General features: G+C 41.7%; 1 long non-coding RNA gene across 1 annotated transcript in view; it reads right to left on the reverse strand.

Moving 5' to 3' along the window:
- Window positions 1–4,377, reverse strand: part of LOC309379939 — a 61,173-nt gene extending 56,796 nt beyond the window's left edge. Inside the window, exon 1 of the long non-coding RNA XR_014172691.1 lies at window positions 4,325–4,377. This is a non-coding gene — a long non-coding RNA (uncharacterized lncRNA). The remainder of the gene's footprint in view (window positions 1–4,324) is intronic.
- Between the last annotated feature and the right edge of the window lie 21,108 nt (window positions 4,378–25,485).

The following is a 25,485-nucleotide window of genomic DNA, read 5'->3' on the forward strand; positions in this document are numbered from 1 at the left end:
CTATTTATTGATAGAATCTTCTTGCCAATAACTTGGATCCCAGCTTCCCTTCCATGAGTTGGAACAGATTTAATGGACTGGAATTGTGCTTTCCTATCTCCTCCTTACCTTTGCAGTCCCGTCCTCCACTGAAAAACTACTGCTACTGCTGTGTTTGGGAAACTCTTTGGAATATTATGAGAAGTGATGAGTTACAGCAATCACTCCCTCATTTTACATGGATGATCAACTTAGGATCCAAGCTACTGGGTGAGATCCAGACAAACCGGGCATTCCTATAAGCAATTATTGAGAAGTTCCACTAAGATCAATGTAGGGTTGCCATACATTCGGAATTTCCAAAACTAAAAAAAAAAATGCTCAATTTTTATGTCCGGATTTTCACTTTTTGAAATATGGCAACCCTAGATCAATGGGGGTTGCTTCCAGATGCCTGTATATCACTCTCTACATTTAAAGTGCATGACGTCTCCCAAATAATTCTTGTAACTGTAGTTTACCCCTCGCAGAACTACAATTCCCAGCACCCTTAACAAACTATATTTCCCAATAGTCATGTACTTTATAGTTTATATGCAAGTTAGTTATACTTAAGTTCCACTGAAATCAATTTAGTCATTACTTAATTCCCATTGGTTTCAAACTTAGTGTCACCAACTTAGTCTAGATGCAAGACATCGGCTGTGACCTCCCCCTAAAAATCGTACAATTAACTTTATTTTCAGAACTGTAAAGAGGTCACCATATAAAAGTGTGACCTCCTTTGAACCCAAGAAGTTTACCCTGTTTTACAGTGACAGCCCACTCTTGTCATTTTCATGGTTTGCAAGGTCCAGAACTGTAAACCAATTTCTCAAGACCACTTGATCTGCAGCACTTACTGAGCTAACAGGAAGATGGTTTGTTAAAACATTTATACCCCAGCTTCCCATATGCTCCATTTGCCTCACTACAAAATTTTAAAGTATAATAAAACATTGCTGACATTGAGAGCAATTGGCAACAGCTGACCCATTTGGGACACTTAGCAAGTGATTATTTGGATCTGCAAAAGTGAATTTGACTCTACACTCATTTATAGCCCAAAATTTAAATTCAGCATCTATGGACTTGTCTTTATTATTTAGACTCTCTAGAGCAAAAGACGAGGCCAAGAGCTAACCGTAATTTTGAAACAATGATAAACCAGGCAGACATAGCCATGAGACATTATTTTGAAATCCTGTGAGAAAGGGGAGAGCAGGCATAGGCAAACTCCAGTCCGCCAGATATTTTGGAACTACAACTCCCATCATCCCTAGCTAACAGGACCAGTGGTCAGGGATGATGGGAAATGTAGGCTCAAAACATCTGGAGGGCCGGAGTTTGTCTATGCCTTGGGTAGAGCATCATTTCCCATCCTTGGTTCTCTGATATTGTTGGACACACACACACCGGATTATGGGGGTTGTAACCCAACAAACAAACATGACTCAACAAGCATGAGTCTGACCAAACTGCGGGAAGCAGTGGAAGACAGGAGTGCCTGGAGTGCTCTGGTCCATGGGGTCACGAAGAGTCGGACATGACTAAACGACAACAAACCCAACAATATATGGGGACCCAAAGATGGAGTGGCATTTGATGTGTAGTTTTGTGACACAAGTTTAAATAAACCATAGCTCTCTTCTGCCTACTTTCCTTTAAAATTTGATTTTGAGTCTGGACTGTAGAGTTCAATGAGTACTCAATGCACAGTTGGACAGAGCTTCAAAACAGGTTTTTTTGACCATGGGTAAGGACCCTCAGATTCAGGATCCAAGCTTCTCTGTTTCATCCTGAATACTCTCCTCAGGCCACAAACACCCTGAATGCTTTCTGGTAGCTGGAATGTGTCCTTCACTGTGATAATGCCTCTTGATTACCTGCATGGAAGATGGAGAGATGGTGGGGAAGAAACTCTGACTGTTGCATGGCTGGAATATAGTCTAAGGTTACCAGATTTTTTTTCAATGAATCTGGGGACACTTTTCAACTTCAATGGATTTTGTATGGGGACTGATTTGTAAATCTGGGGACTGTCACTGGGAAACAGGGACATCTGGTAACCTTAATATAGTCTGTTGTATGAAGGTAAGAGTCATATCAAATGCCCCACTCACGTTTGTTTCTCATCTCACCCACCACTGGTACGCAGCCCTCAGAGGGAAACCTATAAGGCAATATGGACTTTGGTCCTCAAAGTGTTCACGAGTTCGACATTCAGAATCTGGAAGAGATGGTGATTGAAAATAATTTCTTTTCTTCCAAATCTTACCATTTGATACAAGTGAAAACGTAATGCTTCTCAAAATGTAAATTAAAAAAAGAAACACCACAGCTATCTTCCTTGAGTATAGGAATTATCTAGAAACCCTGAGAAGCACAGATGGAGCAAATTAAAGGATCCCATGCAGATTATGAGAGTGTGCTCTGCATTATCTGTCAGTGCCCTCTCCAAAGAGAAGAAGAAAATCCTTCCTGAGGGCAGGGGAGGCCTTGGCTGTAAAAAGGCTTTTTCAGTTAGTTTTTGAACCTTGGCTGCAGAAAACCTGGTTTGTTTTAATGTGGAATCTCTGCTTCAAGGAACCCTTTTCCTGTCGACATCACACAGCTAAAAATGGAGGGACGTCTGGTTGCTGTAGTTATTTTAATTTCCAGCCGCTGGGTATGTTGGTTGTGAGCCCAGCTGCCTCGTCGGACTGATACCGCAAGATACTTTGTACTGAGCTATCCAGTGCATGTGAGGAAATAAATGAATAAAATAAAAAGCAACTTTATTCTGCAAAGGCAACTTGAACTTTAATAATGCCATGTTGCAGACAACCTGGTGTCACGGTCCTGTGAGCTATTTATTTAAAATGTTTACACCCTGCCTTTCCTCAGTGAGTGCAAAGTGGTCAACAACAAAAATTAAAGCAATAATTCTGTAATATCATTTTGAGGTGTGGCAGTCTGTACCCAGAATTCTAATTGTTGCACGATATCATATACCTTTCTACACTTTATTTTCTTAAATGGAGTGAAATCCTCAACCTCAACCCAGATTCACCAGAATGAGTGAGTGAGGATGTGGTTGATCTCAGGATCAGCCAGTGCAAGTCTCCAAAAAGGGGAATTCTAAGGGTATAGCAGGAGTGGGCAGGGAGACTGACACTGAATCCTAACTCTGTTCAGCTTGGTCATGTGACCTGGGAACCTGGCAGAATATAAACCAGCGAAAAGGGTGGTGTAAATTAAACTCTGTTTCCTCAGAGTGCCTGTAGTGTTGCTGCAGCCCCTTGATTTTGTTTGCATTTTTCTATGCTATCATTTTTGTTGTGTGGTGGCCAGAAGTTTACAAAGGATTCCAGGAACAATATACTGTAGTATGGTGCAGTCCTAACTATGGGAAGCCAGTGTAATGTACACCAGCTTCATTTAAGACAGCTTAAAATTACACCTGTTCCAAACCCCATTCAGGAGCAAGGCTACAGTTCAAGTATCTGCAGCATAAAGACTCCACCTTGGTCCATCTGCTAGCTCGTCTAAGTCCCCAAGGGGTGAAGCCTACCTTGGAGTAAGCCAAAGATGAGTAACCCTACTTGACTTCTGCAGTCCAAATCAGGTGCAGAAGAGAGTCCCCAATTCTACCCTCTCTCTCTCTCTCTCTCTCTCTCTCTCTCTCTCTCTCTCTCTCTCACATGCCACCTGCTAGAACATCCTAGTCTCCAAAAACTTACCACAGAGTAAGACAAAGCGGGGGGGGGGCAGATGGAAACAGGTCACCCAGTGGTTGAGAACAGTACTCAATGACTATCACGATCGGGAAGTTCAGCAGGATAAGCCAAAAAAGTGCTGAATCCATATTTAGGCCCAAACACCAAGCCTAAATCAGAGCCTATTCACTCAGATACTTTTAAGCTGGAGATACCTGAAGTGGAACCCTCAGAAATGGCACTTCCTGAGCCAGAAATCTCAATACAATTGTGCATGACGTGGAGAAAGTAGGCAATAATTTCATAATACTAGAAATGAAGTTCATAGTTAAACTTTGGAATTAGCTATGGACTAGCTTCCTATCCTCTCCAGGTTTTGCCAGCACAGACAATGCACAAGGTAGGAGATGACAGAATGCTAGGCTCCAGGCCAAGAAACTACTCTGTTAAGACATTCAATTCTTCAGGAATGGGGTGGGGCTATGAAGGGATAATCTGGCAAAAGTGGGCTAAAAAGCCTCATACCTTGCCAAACCAACTTGGAGCTATCCATGGTCCTGCATCTCCAGCCTGACATGGACTAAACCACCCTCAAGTATCCACCTTACCTCCAGGCTCTCACTCACAATTAGGACAGGGCTTCTTGTAGAGTTGCAACAAGACAGTGCTTTGGAAATGATTTGAGAGTGCAAATGCGACTGCTCAGTACATGACTCTATATGACTCTGCTTCAGGACCTGTCTCAATGTCAAGAGGAATTGCATGCTACAAACTTTCACAGCACTGTAAAGTTTCACATTTCAACGCTAGAAAGACAATTTCCCCCAGCAATTAATCAATGGCCGGAAGACCTTAGTGCTATCTAACCCAAGGTGCATGATCTCAGACTTAACTGTACAAGGCAGAAGTACATATTTGCCACTGTTCTAGGCACCCAAAGGACAGTGCCTACTGAAATCCATTTATTTCAAAAAGTTTAATATGGATCCATGCCAGATTTCATACTTTTAACCCAAAGTATGCCATTTTTTGCTTAACTGCTCCACCCCTCCCTGATGTTCCAAAAGCATATAAAAGAAAAGCTTTAACCATTATTACATTTAAAAATGGGTATAACTAACCGGCATTGTGACAGGAATATAGGGAAACAGAAATAGGAGGGAGAAATGGCAATCTTATTCAAAACGGATGAGAGAAAGCTTTGTTAGAAAAGAAAGGCAATTTGAAGAGTAAGACCCCGTTAGCTTCCTGTCTCAAGCCTACAGATTGTTATCCTTGGCAGTGAGCAAGTGACTTAGCGCAAATTGGATTTCAACCAAGGAAAAGAACAAGGAGTCTTTCAGTAGAGCCAATGCATATTATTAATGTACAACAAAATACTGAAAAGATGTATAAATATAATTATTAATATGAAGGTTGCTCTTAAATATCTCCCTCATTATAGGGAAAGTAATTGTTTTGAGTGGTACAAATTTTTGACAACAAAAAAGATGATTTACTTAAAAAATGACTTTTAATAAAATGAATTGTAGGTTCTCGGCCCTGTGGGAAGCCACAGTACACCTGCAGAAGAGTCAGAGATGGGACTCTGGATGTGATCCAGCACTGCAGAAGGACACTCAACAGATGAAGGTCATCTCCACTTCCCACAAACATGCACATATAAATGAGACCTTGAGCGGGACTCTGTAATCAGCAGCTGGAAGGAGGATCTGCTCAGTTCCTGTCAGCCAGACAAGAGTGGGAGCGTCCTGCTGCCAGGCGAGATAGTAGAGGGTTGAAGGGAAGGGGATAGCTGCATTCATGCTAAAATCTTTGGGTGATAGCCAGGGTTAGTTGTACTCAGAGCAGAGCTATGGAAAGCCATGGACTAAACTCCATTGATTTCAATGGGTCTACTCGGAGTATGACTAATGCTGCATAATATCACCCTTTATTATCTATTTGCCCAGCTGCACAAATTACAGAGTGCAGGAAATGGATGCATGCAGCTGCACAAGTGAATCTCCACCCATTGATGCATCAAACAAGCAGTTGGTTCAATGCAGGGCTGGGTAAATTTAGAACAGGAGCTGAGTTCAAAGAGTTCACTGGATTAGACAAAAGCAAAGCTTCTAAGTAAAGCTGCCCTACACCAGAAAGGGAATTTGTGTACTGAAGTATCCTGATTACTGCACCCAACACCACTGAACTCACTCAATTAAACTTTTAACATGAGTGGCATTGTGCAGTTCCAACTGGAGCAACTGGCTGCATGAAGTTAGAGTCAACTAGGGCCAGTGTCCTTTAGGACAATATTCAGTGCAAGGGTTGTAGTCTTATTGGTCAACCAGGATCTTACAAAAACTTAAATAAGAAGGCAGAATCTGTCATGCTCTCTCTTTGGGAGCACCAGTGATTGAAGTGAATAGACTTAGGGGAGTAGGGCATGGAAAACTAAATAGCCCCAGTTCTGAAATCCCACACAAAACTATCTCTTAAGTTCAGGCCAGAACGTATTATGTTTGCCACTAGCCAAGCCATGTGAGGCTGAGGGAACTAACAATTGGATGGCTTGCTGATGGCAGTAGAGATCTAAGCCCCATCCCTATGGCCTGGATGCTTTCAAGCATCATTTCCTTCTTGGGTACCAGGGTAGTTCCCCACATCTCTCAGTCCAATACATTGAATCTAGAGGCATCTCCTGTCACCAACAAGTCTTATCCACTACTACTACTACTACTGTGCCCTTTTTTAACCATCACCTTGTAAAGGTTACTTGGATTGAGAAGGGGGGCCATGATGAAGAATGCTAGAGGGGGCAGGATTTGGGTCTTTTAATATCTCTCAGGAATAGCTCTAAGTAACTGATTCTCCCCCTAAGAATTCTCAGGGAAAATTTGGGGGAAGAATTACAAGGAAAGCTAACCCATCACAAAATTATTCTGAAGTTAGTCACTGTAAACACAGAGAAGAAGTTATAGAGCAGGGATAGAAAACTCTTTGGCCCTCCAGTTGTTGCTGAGCTTCAACTCCCACCAGCCCAGCCAGCATAGCCAATAATCAGAGGTGATGGGAGCTGAATTGTAGCAACATCTGGCGAGCCACAGGTTCCTCATCCCTGTTCCAGAGGATGAACTGGATGGCCTCATGTTTAATCAAAGTAACAAGATTTTATAGGTACTTTTAAAATGAGGCTGAATTTAAATTGCATTTTAACCTGTATTTTAAATTGCTTTTTTCTTTTTCTATTATGTTTTTACTGTAATTTTACTGGTGGTAGCCGCCCTGAGCCCGGCTTTGGACAGGGAGGGCGGGGTATAAATTATTATTATTATTATTATTATTATTATTATTATTATTATTATTATTATTATTATTAGATGGGGAAAGTGTAAGCTCTTGAGTTTGTGGATAACCAATACACATTTTTATCAGCTGAATACTCATCCAGCAAGAACTGCACAGCAGAGAAGATGTCACAATCCTGTTTGATTTCAGCATCACAGTCTGAATTCCTGTAACTCACACCATGATATTTTAAAGTTAAGCAAGAAAACAGGGAAAGATTGTGGTAGATATAATAATGTAATTTACCTGGGAAATTATGTAGCAGACAAGTGTTTAAAGCAGAGAAAAACCAGATGGAAAGAAAGAATGGTAAACCTAGAACTATACAAGATGAGAGATTCATGGGAATAAAAAACATGGCGAACAACGTTCCATTCTGGCAAAAGAAAGAGGCTTAATCAGCCATCGTTTTGACAATGGAATGTGGATCAGAGGAACAGCTCCTTACCAAATCAGATAGCACTGGGGGAGCTGCCATTACACACTCCAGATAAAAGAAAGCTATGATAAATGTTATTGTCTGTTGAGGAAATGAATTGGTGCATACAATAACAAGCATAATTAATTTTCACTACTGAAAATTCAGCAACACAAAGTAGGCTTTGAAGTGAGAAAGAAGAAATCTGTATTGCTTTCCTTTTTAAATGAAGAATTTTTACTTAGGTTTTCTCTAAAGTAGGAGTGGGGAAACTCAGGTCTGTGCAATTCAGCATTGGAATTTCAGGGCAGGGCTTTTGAGAGCCCTATCTGGAACTTACAGTAGGATGTTGAATCAGACCACTGATCCATGTAGCTCAGTACTACACTTAATTGGCAGCAGCTCTCTCCCAGCCCTACCTGAAGATGCCAAGGATTGAACCTCAGACCTGAGACCTTCTTCATGCAAGGCAGATGCTCTACCACTCAGCTATGGCTCTTGGACCTTCTGCAAGCAACATCTGTGCTCCATTGTAGAACTGCTGCCTTTCCTCTCTCTTTCTTCTCCAAGATTCTTCCTTCCTCTCCTGTTCAGACCTGCTTCCCAATCCTCCCTCTGCTTCTTTTACCTGTGGTTCCCACCATCATTCACTGCCATGACTTTCCTCTATTCCCATTGCCCTCCTCCATTTCTGTCTCTGACTTGTTAAGCTTTTTGAGCAGGGACTGCACAAATTCTATGTTCTCTCCAAAGCCTGGGTTGTTGCTGCTAGTATCTAAACTTCCTTCCAAAGCAGTAGCAGCAGTTGAAGTGGTACTTAAGGTTATCGCTTGATAGACCTGCCTCTAGTGACAGGCCTCACAATTACTTGATAAGAAGGCAGTATCTGCGCAAGCCACTTCACACAGGCATGGTCTCACATTGCAATGGTTGCTATCCCATAATAGGCATGGTTTGTGATTCTTTGATCCCTTAGCAGCCCGAATAAAAAGCTACCCCAAAGACAGGCATCTCGACTCCAGTCTAGTCACACTTTTTGGAAATGTTCTTAGTAGTAGTGCCAAAATGTGGATGATCATGTGTTAAGTATTCCATTAAAAGCAATGTAGCACTACTAGACAACATCCCCACACAGGAGCAAGCTGGATTTACCAGATGTGTGTCTGCTGTTCCTGATCCAGTGCTTGATTGTGCATGGAAACATAGGTTTATTCAGCAGGATCACGGTGAATGGAGATTTTTATACTAGCGCACTTTGGCGATTTAACAGAGTTCTACCAGCCCTACAAACAAATAACCCCTGCAGAAATGAAAAGCAAATGCATATATTCAGGGCTGTTAGCTTTTTCCTTTCTTGACCAACATGCAATCTCATACATCTACTCATCTCACAGCTTGAAGATTAACAAATAAAATTAGTTTAATTTCAACATTCTGCCACAAAAGAAATTTGGGGGATTTCATTTACAGTAGCTAAAGTTTTTTTTTTCTTTGTTTTGCTAAAAAGTAAGTCCTTCTTCAGTATTACTTTTGGACCTTTATATGTTGTATGGATCTGTTTTCCGGGGAGGGGGAGAAAAAACAAGACCCTGGCATGAGATCTTGGGATGCCAGGCTCTATTTTGAGCTTCTTTCATGGTTTTCAACCTTTTACCCATCTTTTTTCATCAACACACTATTGTTCTTAAGCATTACTTTTTATATGCACTTACTTAACATTTTTTCTCTTCTGTTCAATGATTTTTTCCTTCCTTTTCAACTTTCATTGCTATTTATTTTCAACCCCATCTTATTTCCTTTGTCTCTTTCATCAGATTATTTCATGAGTCTTTTTTTAAAATAACAATTCATTCACTTTCTCTCACATTTTAATCGTCTAGATGCTCTTCCAGTCTAGCAGTCTAACTCCACCAGTCTCACCTACTGGGTTTAATTTTTCTTGAATGACAGTTGTAAAGGCAGGAAGATCAACAGATTAGATTAGGCAAAGGTTAGAGCCAATGAGCCTTTTAAAATACCTCCTCCTGACATCCCAGTGAACCTGTTACTCAACTTCCCTTGCAATAAAGAGCTGGACGTTTTATCTTACTTGAGCCACAGAAAGAGCATGGGGAGGACAGTGCTTAATTATGGAGGAAGAATCTTTCATGAGGTGGACGGCAGCCTTGATGCTGTGATTCTTATTTTAGATATATAGACTGAACAACTGCTGATCCGGGAGCAAAGAACATAATTCATGTCAATAAGTAACATGTGACATTTTGCTTTGGTTTGAAATGATTACTAAGAACAATAAAATCAATAGAAATTATCAGAGAATTTGCAATGCGTAATTCATGGGTTGTAATCATAGAATTGTAGTGTTGGAAGGGACCCTGACGATCATCTAGTCTAACCCTTGCAATGCAGGAATATGCAGCTGTCACATACAAGGATCAAACCTTCAACCTTGGCATTATCAGCACAATGCTCTAACCAACTGAGCTATCCATGCACCAATTATGAATGTTGTTGGACTACAACTCTCATCAATGTAGACAACGGACGTTGTTGGCTGGACAATATCTGAAAGGCCACAGATTTCCCATCTCCGATTAAACTGCTACAGTTAAAACTGCATGTGCACTCTTTGAATCTGATGTAAGAACAACCCAGTTCTATTCCCACTCATTTCATCTTCTCTGGGTGCTGCTGTTGTCCAAGGCAAGGCTGATGGAGACAAGGAACAGCAGTGTCCTCCCTGTGGAACTCCCTATCAAGAGAGATCTATTTGCCGTCCCAATATATTTTGCTGCCTGAGGCAAAGGACCAGATGATGATGCCCCTTCTCTGTGTCGCATACAATCAGCAACCGGACAGACAGGCAATTTAATTTTACTTCAATGCTGGTGTTGAAACAGTGTCCTCTACCACACCCAAGGGCACCAAGCATCCTTAGGCAGTGCAAGGCAGGGTAGGTGAGTCACAGAACTCTGTCCTCTAACACCTTGTTGATGCTCTCTGTCTCTCAGCACCTGCCGCCTAAGGTTCCCGCCTCACTCTGCCTAATAGTAGGGCTATCACTGCTTAGGCAGTTCACTGGATACTTTTATGCAACAGGTAGAAATGTTTTGTATTAAGAAAAGCCCTTTTTCCATTTTCTAGTGATTTTTCTTTGTTGTTTTGCTTTAATGGGCTTTGTTAGGGTGGCAACGTGTTCAGAGTATCAGACTAGAACAGGGGACAGCCAGGTTCAGATCCCCAGTTAGTCATGGAGCCCACTGGGTGACCTTGAGTGTCACTATCTCTCAGTCTAGCCTAGCTGAAAGGATATCATGGAGTGGTTGGATGCCGAAGAGTGATGGGAGACACGTGCTGGGGAACCCCCAAGGGAAGAAGGCTCAGAGCCCAGGGATTGGTGGTGGCATGACAATGAGCCATCAAAGGGAGAAGAGGGAGAAGACTGGGAAGAGGAGGTGTCAGAAGCTGAAGGGGTAACAGGGTTTAGTGCAGAAAGAGAACAATCCAGAATCAGAGGCAGAAGTAAAGGCTGGACAGGAGGGGGACCAAGAGGCAGAGATGAGTCAGGCTGGTGAAGAAGCCTGACTGCATCCAGTTCCCCCTGGTCTACCCAAACCAGAAGAGGTATAAAGAGGGAGGAGCAGAGATAGATATGGTAACACAGTCTCATATTGCTTGGGAAGGACCAAGAGGATGAAGAGATTTAAGACAACGACAGGAAGATGGGGACCTTCAGTCCCCACAACTGCTTCATAAGGGCAAGATCTACTGGGATGAGCTGCTGTGCTCAGGAGGCCCGGTCTTCTGAGTTGATTGTGTTTCCTTGAATAGAGAGTTAACTTCACTGACGCCGTGCGATTTATTGCCGACCTGCTCCTGTCTCCCACTTCTGACACAGGGTTGTTAAGAATATAAAATGGGAGGGGAGAAGTAAGTAGAGTCATTTTGTTGGAGGACCCAACAAAAATATATTGCAAACAAGATGTATGGTTTAGCATCTGCCAAAATGGAGAATTTCTATTTTTTTAAAACTGCATTTGCAGGGCACATCAAATATTACCACATACACCCTTTCTATGCAAATAATTGGTTTCTATTAAGGAAATGATAATTGAGGAAATAGCCCTCACAGAAAAAGAGTACCTTTCCAAAATACTTAGGTATTTTTAACAAACAAGTAAAAATCCCTTAATATAACTAATTACATCATCCATTTCCAAGCTTCAGATTTCCCACTATACATTGTTATTTTAACTCTGACAATCCATGTCTGCTAGGAGCCATATCATACAATCAGCAAGCACTGTGATGTTATAAATAACTTCCTACATCAAAGACTAACAAATTACTTTGATGCCTTCCTAAAAGTCAGTGGTTTTCTGAACTCTAACATTTTTGCCTTGATCGTATGATAGGAAATCATTATACAGTAGAGAACACCTTGTTTCCATTCACAGTTGTTATTTTTGTGAAGAGGCATTAACCTCTGACCTTTGACATGTCTGTATCAGTAGCACTCAGATCCAAAAAGTTTCAGTCCAATAATCTGGGGTACTGCAAGAAAGAGTGCAGGATCAAGGTTCTTCTCTGTACTGTCTATTCAGTTGTATTTTACACAGAGACAAAATTATCAATGATTTCTGCGTTTCCTTGGCAATAAACAAAACATGAAGTGTCAAAAAGTAAAGCAATGGGCTATTAATCACACCCTCTTGATAACCCTGACCCTACTAAAGCATAACATCTGTCCTGTGTTTTATATGGCTTAGAGCCAGAGTCGGGATAAGGGAAGCTGCAGTTTCACTGGTCAAATATTAACATTGCACAGCATGTTGATTTTGTAAGCACCCTGAAAACTCAAAGACTTTAATGGGACTGTCTTTGATTTGGCGTCTATCCCATCTATTAATATTCCTGGAGTGAGTCACCCATGTGAACAGACAAACGCTAACAAAGTCATGTCTAGGCAGCCCAGAAACAGCCACTCCCTTCTCCAGGAGAGAAGAAATATCTGGGACTAGCAACTGGAATAGATACAATGGTTATGTAGTAAAACCAAGTCACTGGCTTCTTTCAAAATTGATCCAGAGCAATCCAAGTGTGAGGCAAGCAAACTCAGGAGGGGGCAGGTTATTGCTAGAATAATTATTCAAATTCAGGTTGTGCAATAAATATTGATTTGGCACTTTTGTGTAACAATCTCGCCTCCCTGCAAAATCTGACTTTTTCCATTAAGGAAAGTGATGGAGACACACAGTGGAAATGTGGGGCAACACCTGTACAAACAAATCAGAATGGATGCCCAGTAAGTAGCCAATAACCTTCTAACTTCCCTGCAAGTTGTATTCAAACATATCAGGATGAATGCTCAACATGGGTTGTTAGGAAGCAACCCACATCTGACCTAAATCAGGAGGCAACACGCTAATCTACTCACCATGGTATGCTTCTCCATCTGTCTTGGCTTTGTTCATTTCCACTAGTTGAGATGACTTGGTATACTTTCCTTGAAGTTGGTCACCAGGGGCCTGTAGAAGATAACATTAGCCTATGCAGGCAGACTACTTCCTTTTCACGTCAAATCTCCCTATTGCTCAGCCAGAAGGTGGAAACCGTCTGCCAAGGTATTCATCTTTGTTTTTCCTGGTTACATCTGAGCAGGCTTTGTGCCATTTTTCCTGACCTGAAGAGGGTCTCTGTGGGTAAAAACAGGGAACCCCTTGCACCAGCAGAATGCCACTTCCATTCACAGAAGGGGACTTCCCACATTTCCCACATATAATGAGCCTCTTTAGGTGATAAAGAACAGCACAAAGCCTGTCCGTGTGTAACGAGAACAAACAAACATGAATGCTGCTGTAAGAATCCACTCCAATACTTAGTAAGAACCAGTGCTTCCAACTGTAAGTAATCCTTCTCGAGGTCAGTAAGACTCCTATAGAGTTAAATTGAACACATATGTTTTTGCTGGATGCAGGACCTAGACTAGCTAAGAAGCAAGCCAACACTCTCAGCAGCCAAGTAAATAGCAGCCAATACATACATACCTACAACACATATGCTTCACACCTATGTGAAGATTAGAAAGCGTAAAATGTCTCTCATGATGCAGTCAGGTGCTTGGCAGAAGAAATGCAGGTAGCTCAGCTAATTTACAGCCAAGTAGCAAAGTGACAGGCAAGTTAACAGGGATTCTAGAGCTGGGATCCAGAGGATGGTCTAGACAGATAATTATAAAAATATGCATATGAAAAGGAGATTCCCACAGCAATGGATGGACACAGACAACCCTCTAGTGAGTGGTAACGTACAACAGTGCCTGAATATAACCACTTGGTAAGCCAGTTGGTTCAAATTTTGCCAAGTGGTAAGGAACATTTAAGCACCCAGCTGCATCCAATAAGAAATCTGGGGAAAGAGAAGAATGTTAAAAACCTCCTTACCACTTCACAGGACATGACAAAATACAAACTTTCCAAGTGATTCCATGCACTCCATAGTAAATTATCACTTGATAAATTGTCACCTCTACTGGCCCAGTATTTACTAGGCCAACAATTGCAGCTATAACTTGGGCAGCAGCCTTTAAAAAAATTAATCAGCTAGATTAATTGATTTGGAACATTTTTAATTGCCTGGCTTCTGGGGTGCGAGCCAAAGTTATATTTGGAGAAAGGGTGTTGTTCAGAGAACCAAATGGATATTGGAATGTCCTTCATCACCGTTTATGGACCCCTATTGTTGTAAGAACATATCAACCTTATCAAGTAACTATCAAATCAGTGCATGCTGTTTAGGGGGCTGAGCACATGATGACAGTAATACTTTTTGATTATTATTATTTTTATAAAAAAGGGATTGGGCACAAATGTTTAAAATGAGGAACACTGCAGAAATGAATCAAGTTTAATATCTGAGGGACACTAATAAAAGAAAAGGCTTGTCATAAAAGGATTGGCTGAAACCTCAATTAATGTGAGATGCCCAGACAAGGAGTTCATGTAATTTGTCATGCCAAGGCCAAATGAACTGTTCTATAATGCACAGGTGAGCATCTGTCCAGTTACCAGTCACCACCTCTGTCAACAACATGCCACTCACACGGGAGGGGGAGGGCATTCACAGCTGGTGCAGAGCAGACATTACTTGGATTAAAAGGGGTGTAATTACCCAGATGCACATACCTGGAATTCTTCCTAGACTACCTTTTCCTCATCAAATGTAGATTTCATCCTTGAGGGAAGGAAAGAGGTAATGATGGATGTGCTCAGCAAGGGGGATTTCAGCAAATGGATTTCAAGTTGTTGAAAAGATCTTGAGAAATACCTTTACATTAAAATCACAAAGCATGGAAACTACTTTGTGTAATTAACCCTCAGAGCAAATGCCTTATAAAGACTGCCAATGCTGAACACAGCTGGAGGTGGCGGAAGCATCGAATCCAGTTTGCAGAGCCAGTTTGAAGTCAAGTAATGGAGGGTTGTGAAATCCAACACAGGCTCTGAAGAGCACCCAAAAAAGCTTCATAATAGAGTCGTCCAGACTGTGAATTTCATACCAGGTTCATTTTCTGATTTGAGGATTGTCTGGCCTATGCAGATAGGATAAGTTTGCTTTAGAACTTGATTGCAATGGAATCCATCACCATCCCTAATAGGTTGCTGATGTGCATCAGGTCAAACTGTTTGTTCATCTAGACCAGGGGTGGCAAACCTTTTTGGCTATCTGTCCCCCACCCCCCATGGCCAACTGTGACAAATAGGCAGACAACCTGCTTGACAAACACCTGACATCATTATGATGGCAGATTAACAAGTGGATTGTCCCTCCCATCTGTCAAAGCCTTTCCCAAGCACCCAACAGCCAACTGGTTGTCATGCCCTTGGGAACTGCAGCGCAAGGGATGTTGCCAGCCCTGCGCTCAGCAAAGCACTGAACACAGGGCTGCATTCTGCGGGGATCAGCTGTGCAACCAAATTGTCCACAGGATCCTGCCACATCTCTATCTGCCCCACACCTGATGTCACATATGACTAGAGGATAACGGCCTTGTGGGCAGGAGTTTCGCCACCCCGATCTAGCCAGGTATTGTCTATTCAAACTGCCAGAGACTCTCCATGGTCTCAAGCACAGGACTTTTCCAGCTGCCCAGGATCTCTTATAACAGGAGATACTGGGGAATCTGGGAACTTATGCCTGTGAAGCGAATCCTCTGCCACTGACCGATAAGGCTTCCCCATGTCCCTCAAGAAGTCTGCTCATATTTGCTCCATCCCATCAAAATAATGAGGTTTTATTTTTATTAATTACAATGACTAGCTTGTTCCATTAATTTCTATTGCACTCAGGACCAAACCACATATTACATGGCAGATACATATTAGAAGAACCCAATGATCTCCTTTTCATTGGAAAGTGACCTGGAAAGTGGAAATTCTATACATTTGGTATTTACATGGGAGTGTCACTGAACTCAGTGGCACTTACCGGTACTTCTGGGTTTTAGGATTGTACAGTTTATCTGGAAACTTCCCAACAAAGTTGATAGAATACAACAATATTCTGAAAGTCATGAGCATATTGTGAAATATTTCCTCTTTGAAATCCATTCAACATGAAGCAAGCACTGACAACATTAATCCACCATACACAATTCAGTTAGACAAGACAAGATTTCAGCCCCAGTAGTTTACCATTTAGGTTGGTTTTACACAATATGTTAATAATAATAATAATAATATTTATTTGTACCCTGCTGTCCCCAGCCAGAGCTGGGCTCAGGGTGGCTAAGACCAGTAAAATTACCATAAAAACATAATAGGGGGGAAAACCAATTTAAAATACAGGTTAAAATACAATTTAAAATGCAGCCTCATTTTAAAAGTAGGCCATAGATCAAAACCATAAGGGGAGGGAAAAATAAGGGTCAGACTGAGTCCAAACCAAAGGCCAGGCGGAACAACTCTGTCTTGCAGGCCCTGCGGAAAGACGTCAAGTCCCGCAGGGCCCTGGTCTCTTGTGACAGAGCATTCCACCAAATTGGGGCCAGTACTGAAAAGGCCCTGGCCCTAGTTGAGACCAATCTAACCACCTTGCGACTTGGGACCTCCAAAGTGTTGTCATTTGTGGACCTTAAGGTCCTCCGTGGGGCATACCAGGAGACAAATAAAAAACCCTGTATCTTAGTGTGTGTGAAACTCCATGAAGAAATAAAATCACTAGAATGAAATGATAATGTACTCATTTATTCTGGCATAAACGCTGACAGTCTTGCGTTTTGAAGCATTGCAATGCAAAAAGAGCTTTGAATTTTAAAGGAGATCTCTCGTGGCTGCTGGTTTTTTGTGTTGTGCCTGCGTTGTTTCCTCTCTTTTTTTCAAAATTGACTTTTATCAGTTTTTTTGTGGACTGTCTGTTGCACTGTGAATTTCTAGTAAAAAAGCAACTGATACACATTGGTAAGCAATGAAACAATGTAAGTGGTGTCACAGTAACAAGAGTGGCTGGTTGTGGTTTTGCTTTTTGTTTTTGCTCTCCTACAAACACCTTCTAGTTTATATAACCAAGAACAGAAGAAGAGTCCAGCTGGGTTAAATGAAGTGCCAACCAGTCTAGCATCCCATTTTCAACTGGAGTTGCTTCCAGAAAGCCAACAAGCACAGCCTGGAGACAACAGCATCTGGTGTAAACATGGAGGCTCCATCTAGCTATCATGGTTTGATAAAAGTTAATAGATCTGTCCTCCTACAAAATAGCCAGATTAAGCTTCACCCACATTAAGATGCAGGCCTCATTCCTTTTCTCCAGTTATAGGTTCTTAGACAGCCCAGTCAGCTGCCAACAACAACAAAAACCCCACATCTAGATATAGGCGCTGTGTCATTTTAGGGTGTTCCGATGAATATACAAAAAGCTTGTCACTCAAATGTTTGAGGCCTGCAACTGTTCCGACATGATAAATTTGTCTGCCTCCAAACCTGGTTGTGCCATTTTTATGTATGGAGGAAATATGTGTAATTATGAGTAGAATGTGAGCAGAGAGCATCCTTTCTGTTTTATTGGTCTGCATACCTTCAGATATTATGGTAATTTCTCTGGGAACACTGCATTTCAAAGCTGTTCTGTTCCCAGTAATTCTTCAAGTTTATTTCATCAGCACCCAACTCACAAATTTCGGGGAAGTGGAAATTGTGCCGAATGATTTGAGGAGCAGACTATAAAAGTCACAAACATTTTTATGGCAAACATTTTGCTTCAGGTTTTCAGTTGCATCTGCGCTCCGGGAGCCAGTGCTGGTTTCTACAGCTGTCATCCCAAATGCCTTTGACCTATTTTGTGTGAGGACAAATGTCTTGCTAATGGCACTTTTGACTGAAAAAGCTACTGTTGAGGGTGTAAGGAATGAAGCCTATAAAATACTTTTTTAAAGAAGAAAGAAGTCCTAGTTGGTTCTCCTTAGTAGGTCTACTATTTCTACAAGGTGTGATCAGCTGCTTTTTACTGTAAAGATTAGAACTCAGAGCCCATTAAGAATCAGATGGGTTTTTTCCATATAAGAATAGTCTAACAAGAGGCAGAGTGTGCCCTGTCACCTTCTCTACTCAGAAGCATGTCCCATTGGCTGAATCTCTCCATTTTCATTTCTCACAATTTCTCATCTTTCCAATCTTAAGATCTGATCTACACATTTCTAAATCAGTTTGCAATTTTTTAAAGCAGTGTGTTACTGCTAATATTTTTGTATGCAGTTTTGCCCTAATATACACATTTTTACCAGACAATATCTCCTAATACCATGCATTTTTATGTTGTTTTCACTAATAGGCTTATTTGTATAGGCACTATACCACAGTTCATGCTCTTTTGTAATCACAAGCAGGAAAAGCACTGTTGCTCTCTGGACTTCTGAGGAGACATGCATACAAAGACCTTTCTATAGAGGCTTGATTCCTAGCCCTCTTTTCATACAAGCTATACCATTTTTGTACATCACAGCAGAAGCCTAATGAGAACACAAGGTATGGATCGTTCGTGGTTATACTTTGCTGCCTCCCCATTTGCCATCTTTATGATTCTAATAATCTGCAGCTACAAAAACAGCATACAGAAAAGAAATGCTTTGCTCCAACCTCAAAATAGAGAAAGAGCCATTCCAATAGAATTTTCCCATGGAATCTGGAGCAGAAAATTATCTGGAAAGGAACTTGGAATGAAACTTGTGTGATTCTTCCCCCTCTCTTCCCTCTGACACCACTTTTCTGATTTCAACAAATTTCCACAATATTTAACTTTGTGAAATGTTTTAAGTCCAGTCTCTGCCTAGCATAATACGCCCTGAATACCAGAATAGCCTTGAAAGCAGCTCTAGTTTCTGACACACAAAACTGCACACAGTTGATACAGCAGGAAGGAGAGACTTCCATAGATCTGTTCCTCCCAACTGTAAGACTAGATCTAAAATTTGTCAGCTGTTTGGATCCTGTATAAATTACAGATCACTGCATTCCCCTTTGATGCTCTATGATTATCCCTTCCTCAAACCCTGTTCTTGAAGAAGAAACAAAAGTTAAACTTGAACCTCATCTGATTCACACAACACTTAAGGCAGATTCAGATGCGCTCTTCCCACATCAGAAGAAGAGCTGTGGGTTTTTTGTATGGACAGTGGTTAGACCTGGGTGCCTCTCTCAGTTGTGTTGTTTAGTCTCTCAGCATGTTAAAAGAATCCATTAAATTCTTATTTTTGCTTGTGCCTTTTGTGTGTGACAAGCTGCTTTCCAGTAGGGTCCTAAAGCCTCCTCCTCATGACTGTCGCCACATTTTTTGTCATCTCACCATAATACAGTGGTACCTCAGATTAAGTACTTAATTCATTCCAGAGGTCTGTACTTAACCTGAAACACCACTTTAGCTAATGGGGCCTCCTGCTGCCGCCGCGCCGCCAGAGCCCGATTTCTGTTCTTATCCTGAAGCAAAGTTCTTAACCTGAAGCACTATTTCTGGGTTAGCGGAGTCTGTAACCTGAAGCATATGTAACCTGAAGCATATGTAACCCGAGGTACCACTGTACCTTAAATCAGAGTGCAATCTGGTAACTGCAATGAGGACATGTCAATGCACAACATTGCTTTTAGATATTGATGCTGGACCCTCCCTTCTTCTTCTTTAAAAAATTGAAAATTAGCAGCTTCTAACCATGATTGTCTCCGTACTACCTCTAGTGACAGAAGCAGTATGTATCTGAATAGCAGTGGCTGGAAATCACAACTCAGGCGAATGCTCATTTTCTATTTGCAAGTTTCCCACAAGCATCCCGTGTCCAATGTGAGAACAGGATGCTGGACTAGATAGTCATTTGGTCTGATCCACCAGGGCTCTTCTTGTTTGTATTATCTGGGCGCTTTTTAGAGTAACCTTTTTTTCCATTCATCCTGTAGAGTGGATACAGATCTACAACATTTTAGTGGTGAGCTCACTGTGGAGGCACCATAGGCCCATATCCCATCCTTTCCCATGAACTAAAGCTCAAGGAAATCTGCTTTGAAGGTAACCAGCAGAAGCTGAATCTGAACCTGGTCTGATGAGAACCTGGACAAAATAGACACGCAGTCCTATATGTAGCTACTGGGCACTATCAGAGTGTAGAGTGGGGAGATGTTTTTCCTCTATAGGAGTGAAATAGCTCAGTAAATCGCTCCGTGAAAATGTCTGTACACTAAAAACAAAAAATAAAGTTAGACACATGATGAATAGATCATAACCACCTTCTGAGCTAGACATTTTGCTCCCTGAAGCTGAAGACATGATGGCAGCCCTCCTGTTCTATGTACCAAACTTACTTCAGCACTGATGGTGGGACCCCATCCTACACCACACCTGAGGGCGGATGGCTACCTCAGAGGCCACAGGGCAAGCTGTGTGGCACATACAGCTCTGTTCTCCACAATCTTAATGCTGTTCCTCACCTTCTATCATCTACCAACTTAGGTGGCCACCTCACTTTACCTAATAATAAGATTGGTCCTGTACAACTTTCCTTCAATCCACAGTCCTCTGTTCTCCCAGGGTACGTGAATCAGACCTAAGGTTTTCCCAGATGTGAGCTGGTATTATCTTTTTTCCAGTTGCATAGGGCCTGGACCTGGTTCTTGGCAGGCTCCATTATTTTCTCTCTCACTTTTTCTCATGAGCAAGTAGCCCATTGGAATTACTAGTGTCATTGCCAATCCCATTTTCAAGCATGCCAAATGAAGAGGTTTGCACATTCCTATTTGGAAGATCATTGCTCTCATGTGCTTGTCTGTAAATTTATCTTGGTGCTCAGTCTAAATAATCCCTATCTCTAATTCAGACCATTGCTTCCAATTACAACCCATTTCAGTATAAAGAATAGGAGGAGACTTTCAAAACAAGGGTTCTCTTTTCAGCACAGCAATAGCTGAGGGAAGAGGACAACCAGCCAATATCATCATGTTGTTGGCAGGCACTTGCTTTTCTTATGTCACTTCGGTTTACCTCAGCAGCAAACTTGCACTCCTCTTAAGAAAAGATAGCCATCCTCCCACTTCAAAAACATTTATTCATTATTTTAACATAAAAGGCAACTCCAAAAGAAAATATATTGAACCGTGTTATTCAAGGAACCACCTTAGTGTTTTCCTCCAAGGCCCCAGTTAATATATTCCAAATTCTTGGGATTAAATAAAAAAAGACAATAGTATTCTTTTGTCGTTGATACAGGATAAGAGCCAGCATCAGAAAAATATTGCTTGTGTATTTGTCCAGTGCAGCTGTGCATCTTTGTATACGTGAACACAAGGATTTGTATAGTGGTTACAGTTTTGGACTAGGGCCTGGGACACCAGAGTTCAAATCCCCACCGAAACCTGGCTGTGTCACAGTAGACCAAGCAACATACCCTGAAGACAGACTGGACACCGCTGGACTGGGGGCGAGGGGGGGCAAGGAAGGGAGAGAGAGAGAGAGAGAGAGAGAGAGAGAGAGAGAGAGAGAGAGAGAGAGAGAGAGAGAGAGAGAAGAAGAAGAAGAAGAAGAAGAAGAAGAAGAAGAAGAAGAAGAAGAAGAAGAAGAAGAAGAAGAAGAATAGTAGTTTGGATTTGATATCCCGCTTTATCACTACCTTTAAGGAGTCTCAAAGCGGCTAACATTCTCCTTTCCCTTCCTCCCCCACAACAAACACTCTGTGAGGTGAGTGGGGCTGAGAGACTTCACAGAAGTGTGACCAGCCCAAGGTCACCCAGCAGCTGCATGTGGAGGAGTGGGGACGCGAACCCGGTTCACCAGATTACGAGACTACCGCTCTTAACCACTACACCACACTGGCTCTCGGGGAGAGAGAGAGAGAAGTGGGTGTGATAGTGTGTACATGTGCACTGTGTTTTTTGACATGCATGTTTCTGTGTTGGAGAGCTCATACTGAGGCATGGGTGTGTGTGAAAAAGTGAGTTTATTACACTATATGCCTATCTGCCAGTGTGCAACCATGTCATAGTGTGCTGTATGTATCTATGTCATGATGCATGTGTGCTTTTCTGTACAGGGGCAGCCCATCCTATTTTGCCACCTGAGGCAAAACAGGAATTGTCACCTCCTGACTCCCTCACACCACGGCCCACTTCTGCCACTGCCACACCCCAGCTCTTGCCGAACTCAATGGGAGCCGCAATGCTCCTCAAAGTGTTGCCGACTGCACCCTGGAATGCCTCCCTCTCCATGGTGAAAGCTGAGGCAGGCACGTCACCCCAAGGTCATGAGCTCCGATTCTGTATCACAACCCTTCCGCGTGAGAGTGCTTGCCAACATTTGTGTGAAACTTTATTTCATTCCAGATGTATGATTACATGTCACAGTGTGGTTGAGCATACCTGTCGCAACAAATACGCTCCTGTGAGTCCGTGTCACTTGTGGGCAGGGGGGAGTTGCGTAAGTGTCCATGTTGTGGGGTGTAAATCCAAGTTACTTCAGAGTTCTCACCATTATGATTCTATGCTATTATGATACATTTTATATTATTATATATTATGATGGTATTATAGTATTATGATACAGTGGTACCTCAGGTTAAGTACTTAATTCGTTCCGGAGGTCTGTTCTTAACCTGAAACTGTTCTTAACCTGAAGCACCACTTTAGCTAATGGGGCCTTCTGCTGCTGCCACGCCGCCGGAGCACAATTTCTGTTCTCATCCTGAAGCAAAGTTCTTAACCTGAAGCACTTTTTCTGGGTTAGCAGAGTCTGTAACCTGAAGCGTATGTAACCTGAGGTGCCACTGTACATGCCATACATTCAAAGCACACGACTTCTCCTGAAGAATTTCAAGAACTGCAGTTTACCCTCACAGAGCTTTTATTCCCAGCACCCTTAACAAACTACAGTTCTCAGGATTCTTTGGGAGAGGTCATGTGCTTTAAATGGGCAGTGTGGATACAGCCTTGGTGACTCCAAGCACTGGCTGAAAACTCCAGCTATCACAATCTCCTTCCATGCTTTGTAAAACGTGCTAGTAAGCCTCCCAGCTTCACAGTATCAATTAGAAACAAAGGCAGGTGATGCCCTCTACTGATTCCCTGAAGTGTCTGCAGCAATAAACTATAGAGATACTGCTGTGCTGCTTGCTATCATTTTTGCCCCCAGTAAAGCATGTGTGTCTTGTCAACAAGCTACTGTAAATAGCCTCTAACAAGAGATTCATTATAAACATATAACAGAGTAAATTGCTCCTTAGTGGATCATCTTTTTCATCTTAAATGTGAGTCTCTTTTTCTTTTTACAGACGCTCTCGCTGCGCCAGTGCTCTGCAGGTTTGAACAGCATCATCCTAGAAGGCAGCAGGAAATTGCAATAAAAATGATCTATAGATATATGATCCCTTAACCCCACCACAGTTTACACAAACCCTCTTCTTACTCGTTGGCTGGATGATCTGAGTAAATAAACACACATTTGATAGAAGAAAGGGATCTGGAGAAAATGACAGCTGCTAAAATCCAACCCAACTGAAGTTACCAGAGTTTAAGTTCTATTGAAACCAGCAGAGCTTACATTAGTCACAACAAACTTGTCCCATTGATTGGAATGGGGCTCATGCATGACAACATTTGTTGGATGAGAGCCAGAATCTATATAACAGCTAACACATGTCACAAAGAGCTCAGTTCTTTTTCCATTCATTTCCGATGTTGAGACAAGATAGTTCTTTGTAGCCTGCAGCATAAATTCAGCAAATAATTGCAGATCTAAACTTTGGGTGGTCAACCGATGGAGTGTTTACAGTCAAAGCAGAATGAGGCCCCTTTAGTTAGCAGCATTCAGACTACAGAAATGAAGCAGACTTCGTGGACATGAGGTTGCATGTATCTATGGGGTGGCCAATTTCAAGGATCTATTCATGTCTGAAATGCTCTGAAATGCACTAAATAGATCTGTCTTCCACTTAAGAAGAAGAAGAGTTTGGATTTGATATCCCACATTTCACTCCCTTTAAGGAGTCTCAAAGCGGCTAACATTCTCCTTTCCCTTCCTCCCCCACAACAAACACTCTGTGAGGTGAGTGGGGCTGAGAGACTTCAAAGAAGTGTGACTGGCCCAAGGTCACCCAGCAGCTGCATGTGGAGGAGCGGAGACGCGAACCCGGTTCCCCAGATTACGAGACTACCGCACTTAACAACTACACCACACTGGCTCTCAACTGCACCGTAATACCACTTAATATGCAATTATCAAGAATTATAGGGGAGTTACGAGTTATCAGACGTAACTCTATATTGGTCTAATAAATCATAGCCTATTAGGCAGAGAACAAGTGTTGTGCCCACCTTTGCTCTCCTCTCTTTAATCATGTGTTGGAATAAAGGAATTATGGGGTTTATTGCATTATATTTGTCTGTGCATATCCAAAATGGAAACTGTGGTTCAGTCTTGATGCTACAAACCAGTTCCTTTTTTTAAAAAATAAATTTTTTATTCATTTTCCACACATAATTAAAAACAAACAACACACAAAACAAAAACATACAAACATTTAAACATGTATAATTTCATAATCTTATTTTCTACACCTTCTTTCCCCTGACTTCCCCATACCTCCCTTTCGCTGCATCCTTGTTTTACATTTTTTTAGCAACTCCTCCAGTCAATTAACTTTTTAATTCCCTTCATTAAGTTCTTTTTAACTTATTAGTTACAGCTGTAATTCTCTATTTCTTACTCCTTGACATCTTAACACTCCTCAACTTTACAACAGTTTTTAAGATATATTTTAAATTTCTTCCAATCTTCTTCCACTGTCTCTTTCCCCTGGTCACGGATTCTGCCGGTCATCTCTGCCAGTCCCATGAAGTCGATCACCTTTGTCTGCCATTCTTCCAGAGTAGGTAGTTCTTGCGTCTTCCAATACTTTGCCAAAAGAATTCTTGCTGCTGTGGTAGCATACATAAAAAACGTCTTATCCTTCTTCAACACCAGTTGGCCAACCATGCCCAGGAGAAAAGCCTCAGGTTTCTTAGGAAAGGTCCACTTAAGGACTTTCTTAATTTCATTATAGATCATTTCCCAAAAGGCTTTAATCCTCAGGCAGGTCCACCAAAGGTGGTAAAAAGTACCTTCAGTCTCATTACATTTCCAACATTTGTTATTGGGCAAATGATAAATTTTTGCAAGCTTGACTGGGGTCATGTACCACCTGTAGATCATTTTCATTATGTTCTCTTTTAAGGCATTGCATGCCGTAAATTTAACACCAGTGGTCCATAACTGTTCCCAGTCCGCAAACATAATGTCATTACCGATATCTTGTGCCCATTTAATCATAGCTGATTTCACCGTTTCATCATGTGTATTCCATTTCAACAGCAAGTTATACATTCTTCATAAATTCTTAGTATTGGGTTCTAACAATTCTGTTTCTAACTTTGACCTCTCCTTCTGAAATCCTATTTTCCTGTCCTGTTTAAATGTCTCATTTATCTGATGATAATGCAACCAGTCTCGTACTTTGGGCTT

The sequence above is a fragment of the Podarcis melisellensis genome, assembly GCF_964234715.1.
Source record: "Podarcis melisellensis genome assembly, chromosome: 11".
NCBI lineage: Eukaryota > Metazoa > Chordata > Lepidosauria > Squamata > Lacertidae > Podarcis > Podarcis melisellensis.